A 9,899-nucleotide genomic window follows, 5' to 3' on the forward strand; every position below is an offset into this window, starting at 1 on the left:
TAGTTCTCCAGCTTCTGCTTTTCACCAGCCATGACCTTTCAGTGCAGCACCGGGCTGGAGGATGTAACACGGAAATTATGATTTTTTTTTTTTTTATGCAAAATAAACAATACGGAAACAAACCAACTGAAGGCGTGTTAAAAAAAAATAATGAATAAATATAGAAGAGGAGATCATATGGCCACCAGTAATATCTGTGATGGTTATTGCTGGTGGTGACTCAGAAATACTGTAAAGGCCCACCCCAGTATTTAAAGCAGCAAAATCAATTCATGTCATTGTTCTCACCCACACATCTCCCAGCATTTGGTCAGTGACCCTACGCGTCAAACTCTGATGGTACCACACGAGCGTCAGTTTTGGATGGTCAGGGATGACATGTCAGTTTCCACTCACCTCATTAGGTTTAGGCAACAATATTACTTGGTTAGGTTTAGAAAAAAGATCACAGGGGTGCGTCAGTATTTGAGAAGTTGGAAAATGGGTTGTTTATGCAACACATTCTCACTCCGATTTCGTCGCATATCGAAGTTTGGTTACGGACCCTCCATGTCCAGATATGACGTGAAAGATACCCTGGGTGCGTCGGTTGTTGATGTTCTGGGACGCCGTGTTGAGTTCTGCCTGTTACAAGCATTGTCTTCTTTCAAAATACACTTCTGTATTCACAGGAAATTTAATGTTTACATACAGTCTCAAAATAAACGCACTACGTCAGTACTAGAACGCAAATTGACTTTTTTTTCCTCCAACAACTAACGCATGTTGTTGGGTTTAAGCAACAAAAGCACGTGGTTAGGTTTGGGGGAAAAAAAGGGTTGGGCTTTATAATCTAACAGGATACAAACACTGCTCTCCCAGGGTATTTGTTGGACCCATCCACTATCCCTCCCGCCCGCCCTACTTGGAATTTCACCGTCTTTACTTTCGTTCTTGCCCCCCCCCCCCCGGCATTTTCCTCCTGATGTTGCCAAGCGCCATTAAACTATAAGGGCATCAGCTGCATATCATGCCAACGTTAAAGGCTAGCTTTTTTCTTCAGTGACTGACGCCACAAGCTCCGGATTTCAACAATTACAGAGTGAGGCCAGGTTGGTTTTTGCCGCGACTGGTGATTTCAACCACAAGTGTGAAGTAAATCTGTGCAAATTCTTTGTACTGTATTCCACTTTCACTCGCAAATTTGCAGCATTGACCTAAAACTAACCTTCTTGACAGTGCTGACCACTGAGTAAACAGGGATATTAAAAGTTTAAAATACAAAAAGCTATCATTGCTTTTTAGCTGTACCACAACATCCACTTTTATTTAACCTCCACTGTCAGAGTATAAACTGCTCAACAAAAGAGGCCTGGTTAAATGACAGTTGGTTGAGATATGCATCTCAAATAAACAAATATGTCTGTGCATCAAGTGTTTTGTAATAAATTATTGAAAAGTGTTTGGAAATATGCACCAGGAAAGCCCAATATCAACTGACATGACAGGGGCCCCTAAAGTGATCACTTAATCGTCACACCCTGATTTGAAGGGGGTCCCTGAGTCAAAAGGTAGTCATAAGACCGTTACTCATTTGTGTTTTTGCTTATTTGTTGCATATTCCTAAATTCATTATTTCAATCAAATCACCATGCAGCAAATCTGGGACCAGGTAGTATTCTAACACAGGAAAAGGTGCACACATTGTACAGAGAGTAGGAGGAATGGATGGTTAACAGGGCCTGTTAACAGGGGCCTAGAGACACATTTTTGCCCTGGGCCCTTATAGCAGGCCATGCACTGACCAGAGTCTGACCTGACCTGGTTGGTGGTATATATGAGTATATTCCAAATGGCAAGTCAAATAAACAAAAAGCACTCTTCCCTCTCATGAAAACTGTTGCCAAAGTGAGAAAGTTAACCATGTGGTTCAATGAGAACAAAAGAAGAAAAACAAAAGTGCACAATAGAACCCAACAGAACAAAACAACTCTTCTAACGTTACTCTTAAAAAAAAAAATTGACTAGACTCAACTGGCACTGTCTGCACAGATTGTTTTAATACCTACGAGCAAATCTTTCAGAAATGATTTCAACACAGACTGTGACAGTTATGCAAAGATGGTCAAAAGCTTTGCAGGAGATGACAATAGGTAAATCTGACATGATTGGGAAAGAAATACTGTCTGAACATTTAGAGCTCCTTGTTACATCACAACGTTTTGTTGTTGCTTTGTTTTGTTAAAGAAGACCAAAAGTTACTTTCCACTGATGGTTGTCAAACTTAGAAGAGATCTTTGTCTGATGGGTAACAATTATTTCCTTCTGGAACTTCAAAGCCTCCAACTTCTAATATCCTTCTGTCCACATGCTTCAGCACTGCTTCCAACTTTTTGGAGCTGTTTTCCTAAGATGTACGGTAAATATACACACATCAGATTACGGTAAGTGAGTCTGTCCTCAACACTGCGAGACCCAACCCTCATCCTCCTGCAGTCTGGGATGTTGTTGTATGAGCATGTCTCGCTGCTTAACTGTTTAATGAGTTGATACAAAACATCTATCAGCACTGATGTGGAGCCTTTCTTTTATTTTCAGTGAGGAGGACGTGTTGAGCCAAGGTAGAGCACTCTTTCAGGACACAGAAATGAACCAGCTTCATGCAACCATACACAATGTACGCACAGCACCTTAACACCCACTTGATATACTGGTCTGTCCTGAGAAATAGGGCTGCTACACCTGACTGGGTTGGTGTCCAGCTGCAGCTTTTTCAGCTCTGCCATGATGTCTCTTTAGAATACAGAGCTGGAAGTAAGCTTCCAGAAACTATGAAATCTATTTAATTTAAAGGTATCCTTGTAAAGATATCCTTTGTTTTGTGTTATATTTTGTTTTTTGTTTTTTTGGGGGGGCAATATATTTTAAAGACCACACAATTACATCTTAGTAACACTGATCATGTCTTCTTTGCGTAACTAAATCTCCAACCAATGCAGTTTAAACCAAGTAAAACTTTTCTCTTCATAGCCATTAAACCTCCATGTACATAACAATGATGTCCTATTCACACCGGACTAGTATTACCAGGGCACCTCAAGTGATGTAGCAATTATCCCCCATGCCTGTGATTTGTGTTCCACATTCGCACCGGATAAGTGAAGCCTGTATTTTAGGGGGTTATGAGAAACAGATCCTAATTTAAAATCTCTAAATAAGAAGCGGATTCATTTCTGTTGAGACAAAAAATGACTTTTATGAGCAGCAATTTCTTCCTCTGGGTCAGTTTAATTTGGTCTGTGGGGTGGGTCTCTGTGCTGTGTAGCAAGAGAAGCCTCCTGAATTTGCACCCAAAATGCAGGCAGAACTTTGATTTTACTTTGCCATCACAGCCTTCATAATTTTCATGTAGGAAAGAGGCAGAAAAGAGCTAAGGAGAGAACAAAAAAAAAAAAACCAAAATTTGAACCCAAATCACCAAGATGCAGATTTGTACTGGACTATTATCACATGAGATGTGTTTGGCAAAATATGGTAGGTAATTTGCAAGTAAATTTTTACTTGACAAATTACAGGCATGGCAGCTTTGCACAAGATTAAGATCACAGACAGCCTCTGCAAGTATTACAAATTACTAGAGGAGCCCATTTAATACTAGTCCCGTCTGAATAGGGTTTTAGACAACAAAATACTGACCCTTGGATGTGTGCAAAATGCTCTTTCTAGGGTCATATCTTGAGTATTTCTACCTCTTTCTGTTCCGCATTCTTTTTATTCTTTATCTTATTCTGTATTTACTCTGCACATAACTGTAATTTACTGTGTTGTGCTATTCTGGTTGGATGGTAAACTGTATTTCGTTGTCTCAGTGCCTGTACCTGTGCAATGTCAATAAGAGTTAATCTAATATACTTCCAAGATATTGTTAATTAATTAATGGAAATCTACAGTCTGAACTACTTAATTGCAATTTGTACACATACCGGTTAATTACAGGGCTTTAACAAGTACTCTTGAGTTTGTCTCTGTACATGTAAGAGACCGCTGGGCAATCTGTATCCCTGGAACACAGCTATGTTCCCGGTTCCCAGGGCAGAGCACAGTTCAGACCATATAACATGGAAAAATCTATGTAAATCTCACATTATTTTGTCACCCAAAAAAACGTTAATAACAGTATCTTCTCCAACAGTTTTATGTGTTTTAGCTTTTCTGTCCCAAATCAGATTCTCCATGGTTAATCTTTGACAGTTATTCGCCTCATCAGACACCTGACAGGCTCTGATTCTCAGACGCTGCTGCAGCTCCATCATGTTCTCCAGCTGCAGATCTACATGCTGATAATCTCCAGATGAATTATTGATGAGGGCAGCTTAAGAGACATGTATACACGCATTATGAAGCATTCAAATATGTTTATATATGTCTACTGTGACTGCTACTGTATCATCAGTACACTGGTGATACAAGTGCATCAAAATGCAAAGCACAGCGGGTGTGTTGTCACAAAGTCACAAAGACTCATGCTCAACTTAAACTCTTAAGAAATGTTTCTCCTGTGGGTGAATCAACTATTCTTCCTCAAAATGTTGCATTTGTCTCGGTCAAAAACCTTCTGGCTCCTGAGGATAGTAATCCTTAGAAGATATGGGACATTACAGAGATTTCAGGGTAGTGAACTGAAAATAAAAAACAGGTTTAATATGAACCAGAGCCATTAGTTTAACAAGACTAAAGGAATTTGCACACCAAGTCCAGTTTTTTTTCTGTATACGTTTTTTTTAAATCCATCATCTGAAATTGCTTCTCTCCACTAGAGTTACCTCCCTGGCTGTCACCATTCTCCCTGTGTGTCTTTTATTTGGCACCACAGCTACTTGAAGGGGCTGACCTGTCCTCTCCGCACTGTCACTATCTCTGCCTTTGTGCGTTCCACATCCTCCTCCTCATCATCGTCATTATTCACCTGAATATTACTGTCTGACCTGTTAAAGGAAGCTAAAACCAGAAAATCAGACCTATTCTTAAAGTCAGTCCGCAAATATGATTGACACATGAGGTCGTATTTATTTTAAAAGGTGCAACAATTTCTGACAAAAATACCAACTTGGTGTGCAATGGCCTGAAGAGTCTACAGACATACTAGTGACAATGTAAAGCTGGTAAAGTCAGCACACTAAGATGCTCACAGTGACATTGCTAACATGGTTTTGTTGAGCAGTTATTTAATGCTTACCATATCTACCATTTGCTAATCAATGTGAAATGTGCTGAACGGGCATGTTGTTAGTTTTTGATGATGGCCAACCCATCTAAATTGCTGCAAACCACAGATATGTTACTTTTGTATATTAGTATATAGCAGATACGTTCAAATTATTTTCATTTTAACAACACTGGGATCAACATGTGGTTATGTTTAGGCACAAAAACCACTTGGTTCAACACATTCTCACTCCGACCTCATCACATATCGACGTTTTGGTCATGAACTTTCCACGTCCAGATACGATGTCAAAGGTACCCTGGGTGCATTGGTTGTTGACATTCTGGGACACCGTGTCAAGTTCTGCCTGTTACATGCTTTGTCTTCTTTCAAAATACACTTCTGTTTTCACAGGAAAATGACCGTTAACACGCAATCTCTTTAAAAATAAATGAACGCAAATTGACATTTATTTGCCTTCAACAACTAACACACCTGGTTGGGTTTAGGCAACAAAAATATGTGGTTAGGGTTAGGAAAAAAGAACAGGGTTTGGCTTTACAGTGTTACAGGAAAGTAAGTGTTTGTTGGACACATCGATCACCCCTCCCACCTGCCGTACTCAGATTTTTGTTGCCTCAACTTTCATTCATGTCCTGCCATGTTTCCCCGACACTGCCGAGCGCCATTAAACTTCAATGGCCATCAGCCACATATTATACCAAAGTTTCAGGACAGCTTTTTCATCAGTGTTCGACGCCAGAAGTCACTGCCCAAGAGCACGATTTTGACAACTTTGGAGTGAGACCAGGTTCCTTGGTTATCATAAAAGATCATGTTTCAGCTTAAAACACCCACTTTTGGTGGACCAAATCATGGCTGGAAACACTGCAGATGTTTCACCAAAAAACAAGTACTTCAGGTATTTGTTAGCCTCAAACATAGGTCTACAATAGTACTCAGCTTGGCAATAGTCTGCCTAGATGTCACGCCATCTACCATTCCCTCCAAGTTCTAATGGCACGTTAGCTCAGATACATGTAATCCGAACTTTGTCACTTTAGAAAGGTTGGTATTATAGGTATGAAACATACTAATGTTTCCATAGTTTGCAGAAACACACAATGCTAACACTGTCTTCTGGTGACTGGGCTGTAATAATGTTAAATAAAAGTCAATCACCAAAGTTATTAGAATTTATCCTGATTGAGACATAAATGTGTGTATCAAATCTCATCCAATACCTGTCAAGATATTTCACCAAAAACCACTAATGTCAGCCTAAAGGTGGCGCTACAGAAAACATCAGCAGTTCACCAAAATATTTACCATTCATTGCCCGAAAACCATGAATAATGATGTTGGAAGATGATGGAACTTTGGCCTGCATTTGGTGGTAGAGAAAAAGTCAGAGGATAACCAAAGTCAGACAGATTCACCCTCTCGGGATAATGAATGTCTGCACAAAATGCAATGGCAATCCATCCAATACCTGTTTAAAAGTGGTGAACCAAGCGACCATACACATACTGCATGGGAATAATTTCTAAGGACTATGCAACTGATGTAAATACACAGTATATACATGCATAGTGAAGCTTTAACACTGACAATGTGTTTGTTCTAGCTGTTGTGTTATCGCAGTGGAAAGCAGTAGAAAAGGGGGAATTTGTCAAGAGCCTCAGAGTCTCAAAACCAGGTTAGAGTTCAATAGAGAGAGCAATGTGTACTTGAACAAGGCAGATGGGAGGAAGGAAAAGAAAGGACTTGTTTACCTTTCCTCCCCTTCTGGGTGGAGGGGGATTCATTAGCTGCTGTGTAAATCAATCTGCTTCTCCTTAAAGGCCTGTCAATTTAGCCCTGATGTCTGGCAGCCTGACATCGCTCACTGGATATTTAACTTGAAAGCCAATTAATCATCATGATTAATTCACTCACAAACCACATGGAACTGTTCGACTTCACCTTACGGAATAAGAGCCAAATTCTCCGGACTTGAAAAGAGAGAGAAATGTGAAGTACTGAACGTCTCACAGCTCCATTCACTCTTGATCAACCTCTCAATACACAGTTTCAGCTGGAACTCCACTCTCTCCTCCTCTGTGCCACGAAACTAAAGCTCCGTCTTTTTCACCACAAACACTCCTCATATGCACACAGCCATGGTCCGTGATTATACAGCAATGCTTGTAATTGGCTTTGCTCTTCAAATCTATAATGTTAACACAGGCTTGAACTGTGAATATAAATTTGCTTGCACATATAATGAAGTAACTGCGCCGTGTAGAAAGACTGCAATTTTCAGCACTGCTTACTGCATGCTGGCTGGCTAATATTTTCTTAGCTTAACTTAATATTTCCTCTTTTTTTCTCAATGAAAGGGAGGATCACACATCAGGAAAGTGGAGTGTGAATATGTATTCCATTTGGCACTTTATCATTATCTTCCAAAGTCTCAGCTGAGGTAATGGAAATGACCTAAACTGTGTGCACAGTTACTGAGAAAGACGGTTCTGCTATCAGAAAAAAAAAAAAAAAAGATTTCTCCGCTCTTCAATCATCCATCATTATTTCCTCTGCTAATTCACTGAGGCAAGGGGGAATTCAATCCATACATTTAGCATGATGGTTTAGTGAACTTTCGGTGGTCTTACAGCAATAAAACCGGAGATCACACCTTAAAAATAAAAAAAGAAAAATCTCAAAACGTCATTACAAATTCCGCACAAAGTGTCCCGTTTGCCCTCTCTCGAGTCTTTCGCTGTGATTGGCCGAAGCTGACTCAACAAAGTAATGAAGTCAAAGGTTGAATGATTCATGACGCAGACTGGCTGACTGATGACTTCCTGTTCCAGCCGCTGTGTTTTAGCTGCGTACTCTGAGAGGACATGAGCAGCAGATCAATCAATCAATCATATCCCCCCTGACAATGTCAATCCATTGAGAGAACATTCTTTAGTTGCAGTCTAATCACTTTTGAAGCAGAAAATGATCACTGTCATTGTAGAGTCCAAGTGCTATGGCTGACACCTCCGCTGCCAGACTCGGCAAATTTTACTCTGTCTGCGCACTTATGCCAAAGGCAAAGGATTCTTTGTCTGCCTGAGCATCTGTTAAACACATGTCACAACTTTAAATTATGCCTGAGGTACACATGCAGGCTGGACAAAACACTTTTCTGCCCATTTCCAAGAAAGACAGAGACACGGATACCTTCATGGGATACACTGTGGAGACTGTAGATGTAGATGGGATGTATTCGCTATCATTTAATGCTTTAAAGCAGCTATAATCAATTCTGTTTTTTAACAATGGATCATATGATTACTTGGACAATGACAAGCCCAGAAAATTATCACCTAACGCTGCAGTTCCCCTAAGCTCAACAGAGCTTCATAGCATCTTTCAGCTCATTTTTTGGTTTTCTGCCCTCAATTTTACTATTTTGTTTCACTGTCACTCCTCTCAACGGTGTTATTTCCTGCAGCAGCAGGCAGCAAAAAGAAGGTCTGCTTAACCTACTGCATGCTTCTTACTCAGCATCAAACATCAGACAGACAAAGTTAGCAACTAGCTGGTGAAGACACTTAAACATGTAGCCACAAAGTAGCTTAATTTTTTTTATCAAGGAGTTGGTGTAGACCAAAACAGAGCAAAAAGATACGGGAATGCTGGACCTACATTTGTCAGGTGGCCACAGACGCAACTCCAGTCAATAATAATGTTACTCAGTGACACGTTTTCATCACAGATCTTCACATATTGATGCTTTCTCATGCCTTTCGGTGTGTGATACCAACACCGAAGGCACCCTTTAGCATCTCTTTGGGAAGCATCCTTTCACATCTGTAGGTGACTCAGAGATGTCTCCTGAGTGAAACTCCTAACACGTGGTTAAAGTTGTCTAACGGCTGTGGTTAGGTTTAGACATGTTTTGGGTTAAAATAAGTAGGTGGCAAGATGTAGATGTATCATGTAAGTGACATCAGTATGTGACGGACAGAAGTTAATTAGGTTTCATTACATTAAAACAGCACTAGCTTGTTTAAGCACTGACTTTTGGTTTCATGCAGGACACAAACAGCGGTGTCCTGGGTGAAAGTGTGTGTTGGTTTGACTCATCCATCCACCTCCCTCCCACCCTAAACAGACTTTATGACTCTTTATACTACATCAGTTGCTCTTAGCGTCAAATATTGCCACAAATGTGATTACACTAGAGTTAATTGAAAGCCTGTTGCCTCTCACAGAGACACCAAAGGGTGCATTTGGCAAGTGTGAAGGGTGCCACTGCATTTGTATGTGGGATGCCTGCTCTAGCCACTAAGCCACTGGGCACTGCACATTTTAAATGTTTATCTTAACAGTGGAACATAGAGTTTTGCGTCTTGACTCCAGCGTCAGATATGTTTATGTGAGATATTGGGGAGTGGTGACTAAATACCTGTTTTTAGACATTATGGAGCCATTTTAGTAAAATAACATTTTTATGTCTTAAGACTTCTTCAAATGAGCTTTTAAACTTTTCATGGGAAAATAAAACATATATGTAATGACACCAGCCTTACCCTTTAATATCTGTTTAGTCATAGCAGACACCATTGGCAACTGAAATCCAAAGCTGTCTTCAGTCACTGCAAACTCTGCTGTAACCATAAAGTTCCTCCAGACATATGACCCAAACATTGCCCGAAATAAATAAAAGAAAATCTGT

This window comes from Epinephelus lanceolatus, chromosome 14 (genome assembly GCF_041903045.1).
Source record: "Epinephelus lanceolatus isolate andai-2023 chromosome 14, ASM4190304v1, whole genome shotgun sequence".
NCBI classification, from domain to species: domain Eukaryota; kingdom Metazoa; phylum Chordata; class Actinopteri; order Perciformes; family Serranidae; genus Epinephelus; species Epinephelus lanceolatus.